At 42.7% G+C, this 10,808-nt stretch overlaps 1 long non-coding RNA gene across 1 annotated transcript; it reads right to left on the reverse strand.

Moving 5' to 3' along the window:
• Window positions 1–9,380: 9,380 nt before the first annotated feature.
• On the reverse strand, window positions 9,381–10,381 carry LOC137564057 (uncharacterized). The gene is made up of 2 exons (XR_011030501.1): window positions 10,213–10,381; window positions 9,381–10,134 (listed from the first exon to the last, which is right to left on the reverse strand). It is a non-coding gene; the product is annotated as an uncharacterized lncRNA (long non-coding RNA).
• Between the last annotated feature and the right edge of the window lie 427 nt (window positions 10,382–10,808).

A 10,808-nucleotide genomic window follows, 5' to 3' on the forward strand; every position in this document is an offset into this window, starting at 1 on the left:
CAGCTAAACCTAACAAAATTTTGGGATGCATTAAAAGGGAAATAAAAACTCGAGATGCTAGCATAATATTGCCCCTGTTTAACTCTCTAGTAAGGCCACATCTGGAATATGGAATTCAGTTCTGGGCACCACATTACAAAAAAAATATTGCAGTTTTAGAGCAGGTGCAGAGACGAGCAGCAAAACTAATACGTGGGATGGAAGGTCTCACTTACCAAGAAAGGTTAGATAAACTGGGTTTATTTAGTCTACAGAAAAGACGCGTTAGAGGGGATCTAATTAACATGTATAAATACATCAGAGGGCAATATAATAGCTTGGCGGATGAGCTTTTTGTCCCTAGGCCTTCTCAAAGGACTAGAGGACATGATATGCGCATGGAGCAAAAACGTTTTAGCCATTTATTTAGGAAAGGGTTCTTTACAGTAAGAGTGATTAAGATGTGGAATACATTGCCACATGAAGTCGTTATGGCAAATTCTATACCTGCAATTAAAGGGGGCTTAGATGCTTTCCTTGCGTTGAAAGACATCCATGGCTACAATTACTAGATAATGCCTAATGATGTTCATCCAGGGATGTTATCTGATTGCCATCTGGAGTCGGGAAGGATTTTTTTCCCTTTTGGGGCTAATTGGACCATGCCTTGTGGGGGTTTTTTCGCCTTCCTCTGGATCAACAGGGATATGTGAGGGAGCAGGCTGGTGGTGTACTTTATACTGGTTGAACTCGATAGACGTATGTTTTTTTTCAACCAAAATAACTATGTAACTATGTAAGCAAAGAAATACTTAAAATAATTTTGACAGTATTTTTTCACCTACTTTTTGTTACTTTTCCATTGAAAAGTGCTACAAAAAATATTTTAAATCAAAGATGAAAAATTATCTCCTAGGAGAAAACTCAGGAGAAAAAGTGAGTTGCATATGGCCCTATGTCTTGCAATATGTGACCTGTCTCTGCACCATTGTATAATATTGTAATGTTTCCCCTATTCATTTACAATACTGCATAATATTTTAGCACTTTATAAATAAAGCTAATAATCGGGGATGTATTTACCCATAGGCACATAAGGCAGGACCATGAATGAGAGGCGGCTCACTAGCCGCCAAAGTGCCCTTCCTTCCATTCCTCCCTCCCTGCAGAGTGCGAGCGGAGTGTTACGCCTGAGAAGACACACCGGGATCCGACATGCCAGTGATGATTGCTTCTCTCTCCTGCAGTGTACCCAGTGTCATCTCCTAGGTAACAGCGTGCCTCCTTACTGTGATGAGCCTGTTACTGGCGGTGGGGCTTCATAGTAAGGAGACACGCTGGGTGCGTTGCGGGGAGAGAAGTGGTCATCGCTGGGATCTCGGTGAGTCTTCTCATGCGTAACGCTCTGCTCGCACTCTGCAGGGAGGGAGAGAACTACAGGCTGATTTTACCCCTGTCACCACTGATCTGAGGTCTGTTATCATGGCACCCAGACCTAGCCGGCACACAGACCCAGCCCCAGCCAGCCTGCACCTTACCCACCCTGCCCCATTCACCCTGCAGCCATACCCAGCCTGCACCCAGACCCAGCTCCATCCACTCTGCACCCAGACCCCGCCCCCAGCCACCCTGCTCCAGCCCCAGCCTGCACCCATACCCAGCCCCAGCTAGCCTGCACCCATACCCAGCCTGCACCCTGCCCCCAGACCCAGCCTGCTCCCTGCCCCAGCCACCCTTTCCTTCCCTCAGACCCAGCCACCCTGCAACCAGCCTCATCCAGCCTGCAGCCAGACCCAGCCTGCACCCTGTCCCCAGACCCAGCTAGCCTTCCCCCAGCCCCAGCCAGCCAGCACCCATACCAACTCAGCCCCAACCTGCACCTTGCCCCAGCCACCCTTCCCCAGACTCAGCCTGCACCCATACTCAGCCCCAGGTAGCCTGCACCCATACACAGCCAGCGCCCTCCCCCAGCCACCCTGCCTGCCTTCCAGACCCAGCCTGCACCCATACTCAGCCTGCACCCTGCCCCAGCCACCCTGCAACCATACTCAACCCGCCTGCACCAGACTCAGCCTGCACCCTGATCCCAGACCCAGCCAGCCTGCACCCAGCCCCAGCGATGGCGATTTTAAAAATCGCCTTAAAGTGAACCTCCAGACTAAAATTCTACTCAGCAGCACTGAAAAGGCTTGGTGTTTAACAGTTTCACAGCATCAGAACTTTGTTTTTCTTACCCAAGCCTCATTTTTAGCTGCACAGAAGCTTAGAAAGCCCCATCAAAGAAATCTGCCCGGGCATTTTTTCCCCTGATGCTGTGCACAGCATAATAGGATTTCTGGTGTTTTTTTTTTTTATTTCTAATTTGAGATTTGAAGCCTACCACACGCAGCTGGGAGGGGTGATCAGGACACAGGACAGTTGGAACTGTGTTTCATGCTCCCTTTCACCTCCTTTCATCCACAAAGATGGCTGCCCCCATGAAATCACAAACATTTGCCTGTTCTTTTAAAACAGGGTGGGTAAGAGATTATATTACCTATCTTTTTAATTAACATAACTAGTGTAACTTAACAAAAGTATGTTTGTTTAGGCTGAAATTCCTCTTTAAAAATGCTAGTGCAATGTTAACTTATGTGAGTGTTCTAAAATAAACGATGAGCTGTCTGAAAAAGCACTTTGAAACGTGATTTCCTGAGCGCTTTCAATAAATAAATACATTGTATTTATTCATTTTCCGGGGCAAAGAGTTCACTTCCTGACTGACGTCAGGAAGTGAAAAAAACACTGGTACACAAAAGCGCTTAGAAAAGCGATTTTCTAAGCGCAAATCGCTCTGAAAGCATTTAGAAAAGCGGTTTCAAAATTGCTCAATAAATTGATCAGCGATTGCGATAGCGCTGGCGATTTGTAATGTGAACAAGGCCTAAATAACAGCAGTTCACTGCAATACACTGCAATACAGTGCATCAGGCCCAATGTGACATGACTGCATGGTTCTTTTCTTGGGTCTTCTCAGTGAGAAGAAGAACGTTGGCAGGCGTTGGGCTCAATCTATCACTGCTGAAATATAACTCTGTATTAAATTACATTGCTCTTTTAATTCATCTTCATATTATGGGTCAGAACTTTCTGAAAAAAAAGACCTCTGTACCTCTAGTCTGGGCAATGGTGGCATAATTTAATGATGCTGATTTGTGGCAGGTTTAGCTCGAGAAGTAAAATACAGTGTGATTAGTTCAGTCATATTTCTTCATTTCTGGCCGCTGAATGCTGAAGCACACATTACCATAAAAGTCAGGGAAGGTGCGTGCGGTGCTCATGTTCTGGATGGTGACCGAAAAACATTTAAGTTGTTCGTCCCAATCTTTACATAGTTCACAGAGTTGAAAGATGACATTTCATCTCTGAAATTAACCTTTCCGTTATCTGAGATTGATGAGGTGATTACCACAAACGGAAAAGAGTTACTCCAACCTTTCTGATGGTGTGAAACTTTGCTTAAAACTGAACAAGTCTCATTAAGAGAGATGCTAAATGAACTGCAGGATAAAAGAAGGTTCTGTACCGTCTCTAGCAATTTACTGCCATTCCACAGTCTTTGATTGGAGGACCAGAGATACACAATGACAATAATTAAGCAAACATGACCTGTCACATCTGACGTGCATAATACACAATTACTTTATACTACAGTTAATTTTCTATGGGCTTGATTCACTAACACAAATAGCATGCCTTATCAAAGTTAGCACACCTTATCAAAGTTAACATGCCTTTTCAGAGTAGCATAGCGAGCGCTACGAACCCGCAGGGGCTCTGGGCAGGACGAGTGGAGCTTATCAGAGTAGCATAGCGAACTTATGCCTGCTAATTGGCAATGACAAGAGCTCCTCTCGTCCTGCCCAGAGCCCCTGCAGGTTTGTATCGCTCGCTATGCTACTCTGAAAAGGCGTGTTAACTTTGATAAGGCGTGCTAACTTTAATAAGGCATGCTATTTGTCTTAGTGAATCAAGCCCATAGAAAATTAACTATAGTCTAAAGTAGAATCAACAGCTCTAAGATTTGGTGAAAGGAGGTTTGGAAGCTAGCCATTTTAGTACCTGAGCTCAGCAGTGATGTCACTAGGTGACATCACTATGGGGGAAGTGCAATCTATTTTGGGAGTGGTTTCTGGGGAATTTGTAATCTGTATATAAGGCCAGAGCTCTCAGTCACTCACTGGCCTTGATACTAATCAGTTCGCTGGTTCTTGGCCTAGCTAGTAGTATTTTGAGCTACATTAATATATTGTGTAGACGCACAATATATATGTACTCTAGTCAGTCAGTATTGTTCTTGTAGTTATACTTTGTAATTTATTCGTAATATTCTAGTAATATTATTGAAGTAACATCTATTGTATATTTATCTGTGTACCGACCTCTTGCCTGCCTCTTGATCTCGCTCTAGTTTGATCCTTCTGTACCGCTGCTATCTGATACACGTGTTCGACTCAGCCTGTCCCTGACTTCGTTATTGCGTGATCCTTACAATACGACTGACATCTGACCTATGTGTATGACTCTGCTTGATTATTGACTACGATTTTGTTTAGCGACTCTGTATCTTGATATCTCTGACTTGTGCTTGAATATGGCCCGATCCTGACTACGCTTTACGTACTATTGTTTGTGTATACTGCTGTACGTTACCTCATCACGTACCATCGTAATACCCATTCATTTGGGATTATGGCAAGTACAGGAAAAACTAGAGCGTTAATATAACAAATAAATGAGATGTAAGCTAGGCCACGAAGGGTAATAAACAAAGCCTCCTTCTCTTGTGCTGCTTATAACCAGCCTTATCATTTTACGTCTTTAAAGTTAACCCGATCCAAAGCTTGGGTTCAAATCAAAACAAGCCCTTACCCTGAACAGAGGGAAGCCTCTGGATCCTACTGAGGCTTTCCTCACTTGTCTGAAGCCCCCCAGGAAGCCCCCGGTTGCTGAGCGCAGGCCCCCTCCACATCGGGGCTGTGCAGCTCTTCTTCCTGATTCATGGACACGTAGTAGACGCGTGAACCCGCCTGCACATGCGCAGTAACATGGAGCCCTCAGCTTCAGCTTTCTGCGCATGCGCAGGTGGTCCCATGCGTCTCCTGCACATCCATGAATTAGGAAGAGGAGCTGTGCTACCCCAGTGCCTTGTCATTAATCTTCAGGGGGCAGGCTCAGCAATGGGGAACATCAGAAAAGCGAGGGAAGCCTCTATAGGATCCTGAGGCTTCCCTCTCTTTAATAAGTATCCCATTTTGTAACCGACCTTTGGCTTGTGTATACTTTAAAGCGTATAAGACTACTTTTTAACCCTTAAAAATCTTATGAAAAGTTGGGGGTCATCATACACTGGATGTCATTGATGTGGAGTGATGCGTGATGCAGATACGAGATGAACGTACGTGACATGCGGATGTTTAATTACCAGGTCCTGGAAATTCGGCGGTCGCCGCATATGCTGGAGGGGAGCTCACCGCTCACGCTGCAAGGTCTGGGATGCCCAGGATATGGAAGAAAAAGATTGCGCTGTGCCCATAAAACACGCCTCTTCCACCCGTATGGCCCACCCTATCCTGTTACCGCCTATCAGAATATCGCTGCTGAGGACAGTAGTGAAGCGGCACAGGTATATGTGCAAAATCTGAGAGGCAGAGAAGGTGGTAAATAGGATCAAGGGTGGGCCAGACAGGTGAAAGATGCATGTTTTTTGGGCACAGCACAATCTATTCTTCCATAGCGCTCTGATAAACAGGGAGACATGGAGAGCTGACCAATTTGCTTGGAGACAGGTAGAGCTGACCAATCCACTTAGGGAGAGTTGACCAATCCAACCAGTCAATCGCTTGTATACTGTTATACACTGGGTACCACATACAGTACAGCACCAGTATATGTTAATACATAGCACCAGTATATGATGTTTTTTATTTTTATTTGGTGTGCATTGGAAGAAGGATACTTCTATACAGTGAGTATATCTCAAACTCTATATTTTAACTGGAAAAGTTGAGAAGTCGTCTTATACGTCCACTCGTCTTATACGGTGGAAAATACGGTATGTGTATAGCTGTAGTTTAAAGGGAACCTGAAGTGAGAGGCATTTGGTTGCTGCCATATGTATTTATTTTTTAACAATATCAGTTGCCTATGGCCTCAATTCACTAAGCTTTATCAAACACTTTATCAAACATTTGATAATTTACCTCATGAGTAAAATCTAATTTTAAATTCACTAAGGTGTTATAGATGTATCGAATGTTTTATCGATAAAATGTTTAATAAATCTATAACACCTTAGTGAATTTAAAATTAGATTTTACTCATGAGGTAAATTATCAAACGTTTGATAAAGTGTTTGATAAAGCTTAGTGAATTGAGGCCTATGAGTCCTGTTGATCATTGGGGCATCAGTAGTGTCTGAATCACACATCTGAAACAAGCATGGAGCTAATAAAGTCAGACTTCAGTAAGAGCACCTGTACTGCATTCTTTTTCAGTGTCTATTCGGGTCTGTAGGTATTGGTTTTTTTTTTTCTGTATGGCTCTGCTATTCATTATCTGTTTTGTGGTTAATACATTTCAAATATATTAGTAAAACTGTATTTGCTGCAAATGCTAGATATTAATTACTGATTGAATTTTTGACACACATACTTCATTTTTGTCACATAAAGGTACATCCACAAAGCATGGTAACATTTCAGTGTACTTCAATTTTACCAGTGTTTATGGAAACCAACATTGTGCATATAGCACGACCTGCGTTATATACACAACACGTGTTAAGCGACTTATTTTACATTGTTTGCTGTCTGGCAATTTTACAGTTTTTTTTCGAAAAAATATCACATGGTTCTTTAAGTTACAAAAACCTTCATTTTCAGATTGGATACGAAATGTACAGGGTGGGCCATTTATATGGATACACCTTAATAAAATGGGAATGGTTGGTGATATTAACTTCCTGTTTGTGGCACATTAGCATATGTGAGTGGGGAGACTTTTCAAGATGGGTGGTGACCATGGCGGCTATTTTGAAGTTGGCCCTTTTGAATCCAACTTTTGTTTTTTCAATAGGAAGATGGTCATGTGACACATCAAACTTATTGAGAATTTCACAAAAAAACAATGGTGTGCTTGGTTTTAATGTAACTTTATTCTTTCATGAGTTATTTACACGTTTCTGACCACTTATAAAATGTCTTTAATGTGCTGCCCATTGTGTTGGATTGTCAATGCAACCCTCTTCTCCCACTCTTTACACACTGATAGCAACACCGTAGGAGAGGGCCGAAGACTAAGTCAGTCCCCACACACAGCATCTTTGCCTGCACGCCGTGTGACTGCCTGCCCCAAGACTAAGTCGGTCCCCACACAGCATCTCTGCCTGCAGGCCGTTTGACTGCCTTCTCCGCCACCACCAACAGGGTCCACCAGGACTCCAGGCGGATTCCTGAATTTTTAAGGCCGGCCGCTATAATGATTTTTCTGGTGCGTGTAAATGCCTGCCCAACAAAACAAAAGGCATGTACATGTGTCAATTCCCCTCCGTGATCGTTACCTTGCCGCGGTGAAGGGGCTTGTGTATCAAAATGAAGCAATGACCGACAGCTATATGAGTGTCTGGGGGGGGGGGGGGGCACACCCAAGATAATTAGGTCGTTGCTTCATTGGGGACAGAACAAATTCGATCAGCTGGACAATCACTGTTCTGTCATTGAGCTACCTCAGCACGGCGACCATATGGGCTTGAAAACCGCCATGGCCTGCACCCTGGCCATGGTGCGCACCAGTCCAGCACGGCTGTCACAACACAAACAGCTGTTTGCGGTGCATTACACAGTGAGTTTGGTGTGTCAGTGTGAAGCAGTACTCTAATTACACTCCCTGATTGATGTATACACATGCAAGATGTTTTAAAGCACTTTAGGCCTCCAATTTAGCATGCAATGTGATTTCTGCCCTTAAAATGCTGCTTTGCATCAAATCCAGATTTTTCCCTGGGACTTTTGGCATCTATCCCACTCATCCATGTAAAAACTCAGATGTTAGAGCCCTTGAAACATCTTTTCCATCACTTATGTGGCCAGCATAAATGTTTCTAGTTTTCAAAGTTCGCCTCCCCATTGAAGTCTATTGCGGTTCGTGAAAGTAGGCAAGTTCGCAAAAGTTTGCAGAGGTTCGCGAACCTAAAATCAGAGGTTCGGGCTATCACTAGCTATGGAATGTAAAAGATCAAAGATTTTTAACATTTTCCTCAGTCAGTGTGATCACAAATTACCACAGCTGTGTTCTACAACAGAAATCCCACAGGGTGCTGCTGGTGAGGCCTGAGGACAGGATTGCAAATCTCTGTTGTTAACAGTACTGGCTGAAACTGCCACAAATCAGGACCTTTTGGAAAGCATCAGAGAAAAATAATATTTGGTAAGTCTGATTGAAGGATATTTTACAGGAGAAAATTAGAGATGGTGTAATGGGGTCCAATCGTGATGTAATACAATTCAGGAAACGGAGAGGAATAGAAAGTTTGATGGAACAACTTATGTGATTAAAGAGGAACTGTAAATGGTAATAAATTATTTAGGATGCCCATTTTTACCTTAATTATCCTGGTTTTAGCATTAGAAATGTTTCGTATATCTGTATATTGGTATGTAATCACACCCTCTATTGATGTTTAGCCTAGGCTATGATGTCGTGCAGCCTTTCCACAGCAATATGTGAAATCATGAGATGTTCCTGCTCACTTCAAAGAGGAGAAAAAGAAACATTTGACAGTGGTTGACCTTGCCAGCAGTAAAGATGCTGGCTTCTCTGATAAATTGTGTTTAAATCAGGGTGAGGTAGGATGTTACAATGATCAAATAACGTATAAGCAAATACTGGAAAAATAAGTATTTTTTAAGTTTGATATAGTAAAGTTAAGTTCTTCTTTTATGGTTGCAGCGTATGAGGGGACATTTTACTGAACGCCAACCGTTTCAGGTTGTGATGGGTATGGCACTCACTCAGACTTTCTGCTGTATAGGGGTTAATGTGTATTGTCAAGATTTCCATAGCATAGGTTTTGACCTAAATGAGAAGTGAATGTCCATCATAATTGTTTTTTATACTGCTATCAAATTGTTGTCTTATTTGACAGTAAGTAATACAGTATTTTAACAATTTCCCCCTTGGCACCTCTTCATAATTTGTATTGTATTGTACTGGAGTATCTTTCAGCAGACATATTATTCTATAAGTCTGTGGAATAAGATGTTTTTTCCATGGGAAGAGGCACCAATCCTAATGTTTGGGAACTTTTCAGAAAGTATCTTTTAATTTGTGCCAAAATAATGTTGCTAATTGAGGCTCATGGATGGGGAAAATTTAAGATGATGAATTTATTATGGCAAGTCCAACAATCATTGTTCTATAAGTAGACCCCTAATTTGTTGTAACAAGGACCAGAGACATTTCAGTCTGGTGGGTTGGCCTCTATCTTAGCATACAATGTAGTCCCTGGACCGAAGTGCCACTACTTGTTGGCTAATGAGGACCCCCGTTCTGTCCTCTCCTCACCATTGTTGTCCTTCTGCCGGATCAGAACTTTGAATCAACTAGTTCAAAGCCAACGACTTTCATGCTCCCCTTCCATGTCTGACACTTTCAACTCCTTATATCAAAGTCCCTCTTGGCTGCGGTTCAAAGGGCCGTGGGCTTGCGGGGGGTACCAGAGGAGTAAAAGGTTGCGTGTCTACAAAGCCAGGGACTTCACAGCAATGTGGAGCCTGGAGAAGCACACGGTAATACAATTTCTAGCACTCTGCCATTGATTGAAGTGCTTTACCAGTGTCGGACAATAATTCAGGAGGAGGAAAGTCTCATTTGTATGTGGAGAAGCCTTGGCCTCCGCAGACACATTAGGATTAGTTTAGAGATAAAGAATTCCAGCCGTAGATTAGTCATGGAGGAATACGGATTCTACTTTTCGATTCATCTTCCTCTCTTCACTCTCTTCTTTTTATCTGGCTGCCCACAAGATGTGGAGCCACTTTAATTGGTCCTGGGGGAAGCTGTCGGCCTCCTCTTTCATCAGTCGATCCTTTGTATGGCGAACGTGTCCACAGTTCTCTAGAGATAAACAAAGAGATGACTTGCTGGAGGTGGAGGAGGAAAATTCTGTTATACTCTGTAAAGATTATCATTTACCTAATGTGGAATCTATTCAGAGTTACCCGAGTCTCTGGTCTGGCTTCTGCTAATGCTGCAGATTTGTCCCCAGGTCTCCAGCCCAGCCCTCCGATTAGCCGTCATACAGAGAGGGCACAAGGGTAATATTTCTTCAGATCAGAAGCCAATTGTCAGATTTACTACCACCAATTATCTACATGGAAAAAGTGAAAACACAGAATGAGAACTCAGCTACAGACTCCCCCACAGTAAATGTTACAGAAGCCTAATTTCAGACAGGTAAGACAAAATCACGTTAAATGGGGTAACCTGTAAAGATTCTTTAAATGTAGAAAAAAAGTCCTTAAACAGGATCTGAATTTGCCAATCAGGATTAATCAGCGTAATCTGTTGTAAAGGAGTTGATTTATAAAACCTATGCCATAAATGATGTCTCTTTACGTATTTCTCACCGTATCTATAAAATAACTATATAAGCCTTTCTAAGCAAAAAAAAAGTTCTAGCATTACTGTTTTTGCCTTATTTGTAGATCATTTTTGCATGTTAGATAAATAAGTTGATACACAGGTAAGGTGAAAAACAGATAATCTATATATATATAATAGGCTAAGTG

This window comes from Hyperolius riggenbachi, chromosome 3 (genome assembly GCF_040937935.1).
Source record: "Hyperolius riggenbachi isolate aHypRig1 chromosome 3, aHypRig1.pri, whole genome shotgun sequence".
NCBI classification, from domain to species: domain Eukaryota; kingdom Metazoa; phylum Chordata; class Amphibia; order Anura; family Hyperoliidae; genus Hyperolius; species Hyperolius riggenbachi.